Source organism: Hyla sarda, unplaced genomic scaffold (assembly GCF_029499605.1).
Source record: "Hyla sarda isolate aHylSar1 unplaced genomic scaffold, aHylSar1.hap1 scaffold_74, whole genome shotgun sequence".
NCBI classification, from domain to species: Eukaryota; Metazoa; Chordata; class Amphibia; order Anura; family Hylidae; genus Hyla; species Hyla sarda.
The window spans coordinates 61,281-74,396 of NW_026610762.1; positions in this window are offsets into that span (position 1 = coordinate 61,281).

A 13,116-nucleotide genomic window follows, 5' to 3' on the forward strand; every position below is an offset into this window, starting at 1 on the left:
GCGAGCCAGATAAGAGAGCGAGCTAGACAAGAGAGCAAGCGAGCGAGCCAGATATGAGAGCAAACGAGCGAGCCGGATATGAGAGCAAGCGATTAAGCCAGATATGAGAGCAAGCGAGCGAGCCAGATTTGAGAGCGAGCGAGCCAGATATGCGAGCAAGCGAGCCAGCCAGATATGAGAGCGAGCGAGCCAGATAAGAGAGCGAGCAAGACAAGAGAGCAAACGAGCTAGCCAGATATGAGAGCAAGCGAGCTAGCCAGATATGAGAGCAAGCAAGCGAGCCAGATTTGAGAGTGAGCGCGCAAGATATGCGAGCGAGCCAGATAAGAGAGCGAGCCAGACAAGAGAGCAAGCAAGCGAGGCAGATATGAGAGCAAGCAAGCAAGCCAGATATGAGAGCGAGCCAGACAATTAAGCAAGCGAGCGAGCCAGATATGAGAGCAAGAGAGCCAGATATGAGAGCAAGCGAGCGAGCCAGATATGAGAGCAAGCGAGCCAGCCAGATATAAGAGCGAGCGAGCCAGATAAGAGAGCGAGCAAGACAAGAGAGCAAGCGAGCTAGCCAGATATGAGAGCAAGCGAGCTAGCCAGATATGAGAGCAAGCGAGCGAGCCAGATTTGAGAGCGAGCGAGCCAGATATGCGAGCGAGTCAGATAAGAGAGCGAGCCAGACAAGAGAGCAAGCGAGCGAGCCAGATATGAGAGCAAGCCAGATATGAGAGCGAGGGAGCCAGACATGAGAGCGAGCGAGTAAGATATGAAAGCGAGCGAGCCAGATATGAGAGCGAACGAGCCAGACATGAGAGCAAGCGAGCGAGCCACATTTGAGAGCAAGCGAGCGAGCCAGATGTGAGAGCGAGCGAGCAAGATATGCGAGCGAGCCAGATAAGAGAGCGAGCCAGACAATTAAGCAAGCGAGCGAGCCAGATATGAGAGCAAGAGAGCCAGATATGAGAGCAAGCGAGCGAGCCAGATATGAGCGCAAGCGAGCCAGCCAGATATGAGAGCGAGCGAGCCAGATAAGAGAGCGAGCAAGACAAGAGAGCAAACGAGCTAGCCAGATATGAGAGCAAGCGAGCTAGCCAGATATGAGAGCAAGCAAGCGAGCCAGATTTGAGAGTGAGGGCGCAAGATATGCGAGCGAGCCAGATAAGAGAGCGAGCCAGACAAGAGAGCAAGCGAGCGAGGCAGATATGAGAGCAAGCAAGCAAGCCAGATATGAGAGCGAGCGAGCCAGACATGAGACGGAGCGAGTAAGATATGAGAGCGAGCGAACCAGATAAGAGAGCGAGACAGACAAGAGAGCAAGCGAGCGAGCCAGATGTGAGAGCGAGCCATAAAAGAGAGCGAGACAGACAAGAGAGCAAGCGAGCGAGCCAAATATGAGAGCAAGCTAGCAAGCCAGACATGAGAGCGAGCCATATAAGAGAGCGAGCCAGACAAGAGAGCAAGCGAGCGAGCAAAATATGAGAGCAAGCGAGCCAGCTAGATGTGAGAGCGAGCGAGCCAGATAAGAGAGCGAGCCAGACAAGAGAGGAAGCGAGCGAGCCAGATGTGAGAGCAAGGGAGCTATATATGCGAGCGAGCCATAAAAGAGAGCGAGACAGACAAGAGAGCAAGCGAGCGAGCCAGATATGAGAGCGAGCTAGCAAGGCAGATATAAGAGCGTGCCAGATAAGAAAGCGAGCCAGACAAGAGAGCAAGCGAGCCAGATATGAGAGCAAGGGAGCCAGCTAGATGTGAGAGCGAGCGAGCCAGGTATGAGAGCGAGCCAGATAAGAGAGCGAGCCAGACAAGAGAGCAAGCGAGAAAGCCAGATATGAGAGCGAGCGAGCCAGATATGCAAACGAGCCATAAAAGAGAGTGAGACAGACAAGAGAGCAAGCGAGCGAGCCAGATATGAGAACAAGCGAACCAGCCAGAAATGAGAGCAAGCGAGCCAGCCAGATGTGAGAGCGAGCGAGCCAGATATGCGAGCGAGCCAGATATGTGAGCGAGCCAGATAAGAGAGCGAGCCAGACAAGAGAGCAAGCGAGAAAGCCAGATATGAGAGCAAGCGAGCCAGACATGAGAGCAAGCGAGCGAGCCAGACATGAGAGCAAGCGAGCGAGCCAGATATGAAAGCGAGCGAGCCAGATAAGAGAGCAAGCCAGACAAGAGAGCAAGCGTGCGAGCCAGATATGCTAGCGAGCAAACCAGATAAGAGAGCGAGCGAGACAAGAGAGCAAGCGAGCGAGCCAGATATGAGAGCAAGCGAGCCAGCCAGATATGAGAGCGAGCGAGCCAGATAAGAGAGCGAGCAAGACAAGAGAGCAAGCAAGCTAGCCAGATATGAGAGCAAGCGAGCGAGCCAGATTTGAGAGCGAGCGAGCCAGATATGCGAGCGAGCCAGATAAGAGAGCGAGCCAGACAAGAGAGAAAGCGAGCAAGCCAAATAAATATGAGAGCAAGAGAGCGAGCCAGATTTGAGAGTGAGCGAGCCAGATATGCGAGCGAGCCAGATAAGAGAGCGAGCCAGACAAGAGAGCAAGCGAGCGAGCCAGATATGAGAGCAAGCGAGCGAGCCAGATATGAGAGCAAGCGAGCAAGCCAGATATGAGAGCAAGCGAGCGAGCCAGATTTGAGAGTGAGCGAGCCAGATATGCGAGCGAGCCAGATAAGAGAGTGAGTCAGTCAAGAGAGCAAGCGAGCGAGCCAGATATGAGAGTATGCGAGCGAGCCAAATATGAGAGCAAGCGAGCAAGCCAGATATGAGAGCGAGCGAGCCAGACATGAGAGCGAGCGAGCCAGATATGCGAGCGAGCGAGCCAGATAAGAGAGCGAGCCAGACAAGAGAGCAAGCGAGCAAGCCAGATGTGAGAGCAAGCTAGCCAGATATGCGAGCGAGCCTTAAAAGAGAGCGAGACAGACAAGAGAGCAAGCGAGCGAGCTAGCAAGGCAGATATAAGAGCGAGCCAGATAAGAGAGCGAGCCAGACAAGAGAGCAAGCGAGCCAGATATGAGAGCAAGCGAGCCAGCTAGATGTGAGAGCGAGCGAGCCAGATATGCGAGCGAGCCAGATAAGAGAGCGAGCCAGACAAGAGAGCAAGCGAGCGAGCCAGATATGAGAGCAAGCGAGCGAGCCGGATATGAGAGCAAGCGATTAAGCCAGATATGAGAGCAAGCGAGCGAGCCAGATTTGAGAGCGAGCGAGCCAGATATGCGAGCGAGCCATAAAAGAGAGCGAGACAGACAAGATAGCAAGCGAGCGAGCCAGATATGAGAGCAAGCGAGCCAGCCAGAAATGAGAGCAAGCGAGCCAGCCAGATGTGAGAGCGAGCGAGCCAGGTATGCGAGCGAGCCAGATATGAGAGCAAGCGAGCCAGCTAGATGTGAGAGCGAGCGAGCCAGGTATGCGAGCGAGCCAGATAAGAGAGCGAGCCAGACAAGAGAGCAAGCGAGAAAGCCAGATATGAGAGCGAGCCAGACATGAGAGCAAGCGAGCGAGCCAGATATGAGAGCGAGCGAGCCAGATAAGAGAGCAAGCCAGACAAGAGAGCAAGTGTGTGAGCCAGATATGCTAGCGAGCAAGCCAGATAAGAGAGCGAGCCAGACAAGAGAGCAAGCGAGCGAGCCAGATATGAGAGCAAGCGAGCCAGCCAGATATGAGAGCGAGCGAGCCAGATAAGAGAGCGAGCAAGACAAGAGAGCAAGCGAGCTAGCCAGATATGAGAGCAAGCGAGCGAGCCAGATTTGAGAGCGAGCGAGCAAGATATGCGAGCGAGCCAGATAAGAGAGCGAGCCAGACAAGAGAGCAAGCGAGCGAGCCAGATATGAGAGCAAGCGAGCGAGCCGAATATGAGAGCAAGCAAGCAAGCCAGATATGAGAGTGAGCGAGCAAGCCAGATATGAGAGCAAGCGAGCGAGCCAGATATGCAAACGAGACATAAAAGAGAGTGAGACAGACATGAGAGCAAGCGAGCGAGCCAGATATTAGAGCAAGCGAGCCAGCCAGAAATGAGAGCAAGCGAGACAGCCAGATGTGAGAGCGAGCGAGCCAGATATGCGAGCGAGCCAGATATGCGAGCGAGCCAGATAAGAGAGCGAGCCAGACAAGAGAGCAAGCGTGCGAGCCAGATATGCAAGCAAGCAAACCAGATAAGAGAGCGAGCCAGACAAGAGAGCAAGCGAGCGAGCCAGATATGAGAGCAAGCGAGCCAGCCAGATATGAGAGCGAGCGAACCAGATAAGAGAGCGAGCAAGACAAGAGAGCAAGCGAGCTAGCCAGATATGAGAGCAAGCGAGCGAGCCAGATTTGAGAGCGAGCGAGCCAGATATGCGAGCGAGCCAGATAAGAGAGCGAGCCAGACAAGAGAGCAAGAGAGCGAGCCAGATATGAGAGCAAGCGAGCGAGCCGGATATGAGAGCAAGCGAGCAAGCCAGATATGAGAGCAAGCGAGCGAGACAGATTTGAGAGCGAGCGAGACAGATATGCGAGCGAGCCATAAAAGAGAGCGAGCCAGACAAGAGAGCAAGCGAGCGAGCCAGATATGAGAGCAAGCGAGCGAGCCAGATTTGAGAGCGAGCAAGCCAGATATGAGAGCAAGCGAGCGAGCCAGATTTGAGAGCGAGCGAGCCAGATATGCGAGCGAGCCATAAAAGAGAGCGAGACAGACAAGAGAGCAAGCGAGCCAGATATGAGAGCAAGCGAGCCAGCCAGAAATGAGAGCAAGCGAGCCAGCCATTTGTGAGAGCGAGCTAGCCAGATATGCGAGCAAGCCAGATAAGAGAGCGAGCCAGACAAGAGAGCAAGTGAGAAAGCCAGATATGAGAGCGAGCGAGCCAGACATGAGAGCAAGCAAGCGAGCCAGATATGAGAGCGATCGAGCCAGATAAGAGAGCAAGCATGCGAGCCAGATATGCTAGCGAGCAAGCCAGATAAGAGAGCGAGCCAGACAAGAGAGCAAGCGAGCGAGCCAGATATGAGAGCAAGCGAGCGAGCCAGATGTGAGAGCGAGCCAGATAAGAGAGCAAGCAAGACAAGAGAGCAAGCGAGCTAGCCAGATATGAGAGCAAGCGAGCGAGCCAGATTTGAGAGCGAGCGAGCCAGATATGCGAGCGAGCCAGATAAGAGAGCGAGCCAGACAAGAGAGCAAGCGAGCGAGCCAAATATGAGAGCATGCGAGCGAGCCGAATATGAGAGCAAGCGAGCAAGCCAGATATGAGAGTGAGCGAGCAAGCCAGATATGAGAGCAAGCGAGCGAGCCAGATATGAGAGCAAGCGAACCAGCCAGAAATGAGAGCAAGCGAGCGAGCCAGATGTGAGAGCGAGCGAGCCAGATATGCGAGCGAGCCAGATATGTGAGCGAGCCAGATAAGAGAGCGAGCCAGACAAGAGAGCAAGCGAGAAAGCCAGATATGAGAGCGAGCGAGCCAGACATGAGAGCAAGCGAGCGAGCCAGACATGAGAGCAAGCGAGCGAGCCAGATATGAAAGCGAGCGAGCCAGATAAGAGAGCAAGCCAGACAAGAGAGCAAGCGTGCGAGCCAGATATGCTAGCGAACAAACCAGATAAGAGAGCGAGCGAGACAAGAGAGCAAGCGAGCAAGCCAGATATGAGAGCGAGCGAGCCAGATATGCAAGCGAGCGAGCCAGATAAGAGAGCGAGCCAGACAAGAGAGCAAGCGAGCAAGCCAGATGTGAGAGCGAGCGAGCAAGATATGCGAGCGAGCCAGATAAGAGAGCGAGCCAGACAATTAAGCAAGCGAGCGAGCCAGATGAGAGCAAGAGAGCCAGATATGAGAGCAAGCGAGCGAGCCAGATATGAGAGCAAGCGAATCAGCAGGATATGAGAGCGAGCGAGCCAGATAAGAGAGCGAGCAAGACAAGAGAGCAAGCGAGCTAGCCAGATATGAGAGCAAGCGAGCGAGCCAGATTTGAGAGCGAGCGAGCCAGATATGCGAGCGAGCCAGATAAGAGAGCGAGTCAGACAAGAGAGCAAGCGAGCGAGCCAGATATGAGAGCAAGCGAGCGAGCCGGATATGAGAGCAAGCCAGATATGAGAGCAAGCGAGCGAGACAGATTTGAGAGCGAGCGAGACAGATATGCGAGCGAGCCATAAAAGAGAGCGAGCCAGACAAGAGAGCAAGCGAGCGAGCCAGATATGAGAGCAAGCGAGCGAGCCAGATATGAGAGCAAGCAAGCAAGCCAGATTTGAGAGCGAGCAAGCCAAATATGAGAGCAAGCGAGCGAGCCAGATTTGAGAGCGAGCGAGCCAGATATGCGAGCGAGCAATAAAAGAGCGAGACAGACAAGAGAGCAAGCGAGCGAGCCAGATATGAGAGCAAGCGAGCCAGCAAGAAATGAGAGCAAGCGAGCCAGCCAGATGTGAAAGCGAGCGAGCCAGATATGCAAGCAAGCCAGATAAGAGAGCGAGCCAGACAAGAGAGCAAGCGAGAAAGCCAGATATGAGAGCGAGGGAGCCAGACATGAGAGCAAGCGAGCAAGCCAGATATGAGAGCGATCGAGCCAGATAAGAGAGCAAGCGTGCGAGCCAGATATGCTAGCGAGCAAGCCATATAAGAGAGCGAGCCAGACAAGAGAGCAAGCGAGCGAACCAGATATGAGAGCAAGCGAGCGAGCCAGATGTGAGAGCGAGACAGATAAGAGAGCAAGCCAGACAAGTGAGCAAGCGTGCGAGCCAGATATGCTAGCGAGCAAGCCAGATAAGAGAGCGAGCCAGACAAGAGAGCAAGCGAGCGAGCCAGATATGAGAGCAAGCGAACCAGCCAGATATGAGAGCGAGCGAGCCAGATATGAGAGCGAGCAAGACAAGAGAGAAAGCGAGCGAGCCAGATATGAGAGCAAGCGAGCGAGCCAGATATGAGAGCAAGCGAACGAACCAGATTTGAGAGCGAGCAAGCCAGATATGAGAGCAAGCGAGCGAGCCAGATTTGAGAGCGAGCGAGCCAGATATGCGAGCGAGCAATAAAAGAGAGCGAGACAGACAAGAGAGCAAGCGAGCGAGCCAGATATGAGAGCAAGCGAGCGAGCCGAATATGAGAGCAAGCAAGCAAGCCAGATATGAGAGTGAGCGAGCAAGCCAGATATGAGAGCAAGCGAGCGAGCCAGATATGCAAACGAGACATAAAAGAGAGTGAGACAGACATGAGAGCAAGCGAGCGAGCCAGATATTAGAGCAAGCGAGCCAGCCAGAAATGAGAGCAAGCGAGACAGCCAGAAATGAGAGCGAGCGAGCCAGATATGCGAGCGAGCCAGATATGCGAGCGAGCCAGATAAGAGAGCGAGCCAGACAAGAGAGCAAGCGAGAAAGCCAGACATGAGAGCAAGCGAGCGAGCCAGATATGAAAGCGAGCGAGCCAGATAAGAGAGCAAGCCAGACAAGAGAGCAAGCGAGCGAGCCAGATATGAGAGCAAGCGAGCCAGCCAGATATGAGAGCGAGCGAACCAGATAAGAGAGCGAGCAAGACAAGAGAGCAAGCGAGCTAGCCAGATATGAGAGCAAGCGAGCGAGCCAGATTTGAGAGCGAGCGAGCCAGATATGCGAGCGAGCCAGATAAGAGAGCGAGCCAGACAAGAGAGCAAGAGAGCGAGCCAGATATGAGAGCAAGCGAGCGAGCCGGATATGAGAGCAAGCGAGCAAGCCAGATATGAAAGCAAGCGAGCGAGACAGATTTGAGAGCGAGCGAGACAGATATGCGAGCGAGCCAAAAAGAGAGCGAGCCAGACAAGAGAGCAAGCGAGCGAGCCAGATATGAGAGCAAGCGAGCGAGCCAGATTTGAGAGCGAGCAAGCCAGATATGAGAGCAAGCGAGCAAGCCAGATTTGAGAGCGAGCGAGACAGATATGCGAGCGAGCCATAAAAGAGAGCGAGCCAGACAAGAGAGCAAGCGAGCGAGCCAGATATGAGAGCAAGCGAGCGAGCCAGATTTGAGAGCGAGCAAGCCAGATATGAGAGCAAGCGAGCGAGCCAGATTTGAGAGCGAGCGAGCCAGATATGCGAGCGAGCCATAAAAGAGAGCGAGACAGACAAGAGAGCAAGCGAGCGAGCCAGATATGAGAGCAAGCGAGCCAGCCAGAAATGAGAGCAAGCGAGCCAGCCATTTGTGAGAGCGAGCTAGCCAGATATGCGAGCAAGCCAGATAAGAGAGCGAGCCAGACAAGAGAGCAAGTGAGAAAGCCAGATATGAGAGCGAGCGAGCCAGACATGAGAGCAAGCAAGCGAGCCAGATATGAGAGCGATCGAGCCAGATAAGAGAGCAAGCGTGCGAGCCAGATATGCTAGCGAGCAAGCCAGATAAGAGAGCGAGCCAGACAAGAGAGCAAGCGAGCGAGCCAGATATGAGAGCAAGCGAGGGAGCCAGATGTGAGAGCGAGACAGATAAGAGAGCAAGCAAGACAAGAGAGCAAGCGTGCGAGCCAGATATGCTAGCGAGCAAGCCAGATAAGAGAGCGAGCCAGACAAGAGAGCAAGCGAGCGAGCCAGATATGAGAGCAAGCGAACCAGCCAGATATGAGAGCGAGCGAGCCAGACATGAGAGCGAGCGAGCCAGATATGCGAGCGAGCGAGCCAGATAAGAGAGCGAGCCAGACAAGAGAGCAAGCGAGCGAGCCAGATGTGAGAGCAAGCTAGCCAGATATGCGAGCGAGCCATAAAAGAGAGCGAGACAGACAAGAGAGCAAGCGAGCGAGCCAGATATGAGAGCGAGCTAGCAAGGCAGATATAAGAGCGAGCCAGATAAGAGAGCGAGCCAGACAAGAGAGCAAGCGAGCCAGATATGAGAGCAAGCGAGCAAGCTAGATGTGAGAGCGAGCGAGCCAGATATGCGAGCGAGCCAGATAAGAGAGCGAGCCAGACAAGAGAGCAAGCGAGCGAGCCAGATATGAGAGCAAGCGAGCGAGCCGGATATGAGAGCAAGCGAGCAAGCCAGATATGAGAGCAAGAGAGCCAGATATGAGAGCGAGCAAGACAAGAGAGCAAGCGAGCTAGCCAGATATGAGAGCAAGCGAGCGAGCCAGATTTGAGAGCGAGCGAGCCAGATATGCGAGCGAGCCAGATAAGAGAGCGAGTCAGACAAGAGAGCAAGCGAGCGAGCCAGATATGAGAGCAAGAGAGCCAGATATGAGAGCAAGCGAGCGAGCCAGATATGAGAGCAAGCGAATCAGCCAGATATGAGAGCGAGCGAGCCAGATAAGAGAGCGAGCAAGACAAGAGAGCAAGCGAGCTAGCCAGATATGAGAGCAAGCGAGCGAGCCAGATTTGAGAGCGAGCGAGCCAGATATGCGAGCGAGCCAGATAAGAGAGCGAGCCAGACAAGAGAGCAAGCGAGCGAGCCAAATATGAGAGCATGCGAGCGAGCCGAATATGAGAGCAAGCGAGCAAGCCAGATATGAGAGTGAGCGAGCAAGCCAGATATGAGAGCAAGCGAGCGAGCCAGATATGAGAGCAAGCGAACCAGCCAGAAATGAGAGCAAGCGAGCGAGCCAGATGTGAGAGCGAGCGAGCCAGATATGCGAGCGAGCCAGATATGTGAGCGAGCCAGATAAGAGAGCGAGCCAGACAAGAGAGCAAGCGAGAAAGCCAGATATGAGAGCGAGCGAGCCAGACATGAGAGCAAGCGAGCGAGCCAGACATGAGAGCAAGCGAGCGAGCCAGATATGAAAGCGAGCGAGCCAGATAAGAGAGCAAGCCAGACAAGAGAGCAAGCGTGTGAGCCAGATATGCTAGCGAACAAACCAGATAAGAGAGCGAGCGAGACAAGAGAGCAAGCGAGCAAGCCAGATATGAGAGCGAGCGAGCCAGATATGCGAGCGAGCGAGCCAGATAAGAGAGCGAGCCAGACAAGAGAGCAAGCGAGCAAGCCAGATGTGAGAGCGAGCGAGCAAGATATGCGAGCGAGCCAGATAAGAGAGCGAGCCAGACAATTAAGCAAGCGAGCGAGCCAGATGAGAGCAAGAGAGCCAGATATGAGAGCAAGCGAGCGAGCCAGATATGAGAGCAAGCGAATCAGCAGGATATGAGAGCGAGCGAGCCAGATAAGAGAGCGAGCAAGACAAGAGAGCAAGCGAGCTAGCCAGATATGAGAGCAAGCGAGCGAGCCAGATTTGAGAGCGAGCGAGCCAGATATGCGAGCGAGCCAGATAAGAGAGCGAGTCAGACAAGAGAGCAAGCGAGCGAGCCAGATATGAGAGCAAGCGAGCGAGCCGGATATGAGAGCAAGCCAGATATGAGAGCAAGCGAGCGAGACAGATTTGAGAGCGAGCGAGACAGATATGCGAGCGAGCCATAAAAGAGAGCGAGCCAGACAAGAGAGCAAGCGAGCGAGCCAGATATGAGAGCAAGCGAGCGAGCCAGATATGAGAGCAAGCAAGCAAGCCAGATTTGAGAGCGAGCAAGCCAAATATGAGAGCAAGCGAGCGAGCCAGATTTGAGAGCGAGCGAGCCAGATATGCGAGCGAGCAATAAAAGAGCGAGACAGACAAGAGAGCAAGCGAGCGAGCCAGATATGAGAGCAAGCGAGCCAGCAAGAAATGAGAGCAAGCGAGCCAGCCAGATGTGAAAGCGAGCGAGCCAGATATGCAAGCAAGCCAGATAAGAGAGCGAGCCAGACAAGAGAGCAAGCGAGAAAGCCAGATATGAGAGCGAGGGAGCCAGACATGAGAGCAAGCGAGCAAGCCAGATATGAGAGCGATCGAGCCAGATAAGAGAGCAAGCGTGCGAGCCAGATATGCTAGCGAGCAAGCCATATAAGAGAGCGAGCCAGACAAGAGAGCAAGCGAGCGAACCAGATATGAGAGCAAGCGAGCGAGCCAGATGTGAGAGCGAGACAGATAAGAGAGCAAGCCAGACAAGTGAGCAAGCGTGCGAGCCAGATATGCTAGCGAGCAAGCCAGATAAGAGAGCGAGCCAGACAAGAGAGCAAGCGAGTGAGCCAGATATGAGAGCAAGCGAACCAGCCAGATATGAGAGCGAGCGAGCCAGATATGAGAGCGAGCAAGACAAGAGAGAAAGCGAGCGAGCCAGATATGAGAGCAAGCGAGCGAGCCAGATATGAGAGCAAGCGAACGAACCAGATTTGAGAGCGAGCAAGCCAGATATGAGAGCAAGCGAGCGAGCCAGATTTGAGAGCGAGCGAGCCAGATATGCGAGCGAGCAATAAAAGAGAGCGAGACAGACAAGAGAGCAAGCGAGCGAGCCAGATATGAGAGCAAGCGAGCGAGCCGAATATGAGAGCAAGCAAGCAAGCCAGATATGAGAGTGAGCGAGCAAGCCAGATATGAGAGCAAGCGAGCGAGCCAGATATGCAAACGAGACATAAAAGAGAGTGAGACAGACATGAGAGCAAGCGAGCGAGCCAGATATTAGAGCAAGCGAGCCAGCCAGAAATGAGAGCAAGCGAGACAGCCAGAAATGAGAGCGAGCGAGCCAGATATGCGAGCGAGCCAGATATGCGAGCGAGCCAGATAAGAGAGCGAGCCAGACAAGAGAGCAAGCGAGAAAGCCAGACATGAGAGCAAGCGAGCGAGCCAGATATGAAAGCGAGCGAGCCAGATAAGAGAGCAAGCCAGACAAGAGAGCAAGCGAGCGAGCCAGATATGAGAGCAAGCGAGCCAGCCAGATATGAGAGCGAGCGAACCAGATAAGAGAGCGAGCAAGACAAGAGAGCAAGCGAGCTAGCCAGATATGAGAGCAAGCGAGGGAGCCAGATTTGAGAGCGAGCGAGCCAGATATGCGAGCGAGCCAGATAAGAGAGCGAGCCAGACAAGAGAGCAAGAGAGCGAGCCAGATATGAGAGCAAGCGAGCGAGCCGGATATGAGAGCAAGCGAGCAAGCCAGATATGAAAGCAAGCGAGCGAGACAGATTTGAGAGCGAGCGAGACAGATATGCGAGCGAGCCAAAAAGAGAGCGAGCCAGACAAGAGAGCAAGCGAGCGAGCCAGATATGAGAGCAAGCGAGCGAGCCAGATTTGAGAGCGAGCAAGCCAGATATGAGAGCAAGCGAGCGAGACAGATTTGAGAGCGAGCGAGACAGATATGCGAGCGAGCCATAAAAGAGAGCGAGCCAGACAAGAGAGCAAGCGAGCGAGCCAGATATGAGAGCAAGCGAGCGAGCCAGATTTGAGAGCGAGCAAGCCAGATATGAGAGCAAGCGAGCGAGCCAGATTTGAGAGCGAGCGAGCCAGATATGCGAGCGAGCCATAAAAGAGAGCGAGACAGACAAGAGAGCAAGCGAGCGAGCCAGATATGAGAGCAAGCGAGCCAGCCAGAAATGAGAGCAAGCGAGCCAGCCATTTGTGAGAGCGAGCTAGCCAGATATGCGAGCAAGCCAGATAAGAGAGCGAGCCAGACAAGAGAGCAAGTGAGAAAGCCAGATATGAGAGCGAGCGAGCCAGACATGAGAGCAAGCAAGCGAGCCAGATATGAGAGCGATCGAGCCAGATAAGAGAGCAAGCGTGCGAGCCAGATATGCTAGCGAGCAAGCCAGATAAGAGAGCGAGCCAGACAAGAGAGCAAGCGAGCGAGCCAGATATGAGAGCAAGCGAGCGAGCCAGATGTGAGAGCGAGACAGATAAGAGAGCAAGCAAGACAAGAGAGCAAGCGTGCGAGCCAGATATGCTAGCGAGCAAGCCAGATAAGAGAGCGAGCCAGACAAGAGAGCAAGCGAGCGAGCCAGATATGAGAGCAAGCGAACCAGCCAGATATGAGAGCGAGCGAGCCAGACATGAGAGCGAGCGAGCCAGATATGCGAGCGAGCGAGCCAGATAAGAGAGCGAGCCAGACAAGAGAGCAAGCGAGCGAGCCAGATGTGAGAGCAAGCTAGCCAGATATGCGAGCGAGCCATAAAAGAGAGCGAGACAGACAAGAGAGCAAGCGAGCGAGCCAGATATGAGAGCGAGCTAGCAAGGCAGATATAAGAGCGAGCCAGATAAGAGAGCGAGCCAGACAAGAGAGCAAGCGAGCCAGATATGAGAGCAAGCGAGCAAGCTAGATGTGAGAGCGAGCGAGCCAGATATGCGAGCGAGCCAGATAAGAGAGCGAGCCAGACAAGAGAGCAAGCGAGCGAGCCAGATATGAGAGCAAGCGAGCGAGCCGGATATGAGAGCAAGCGAGCAAGC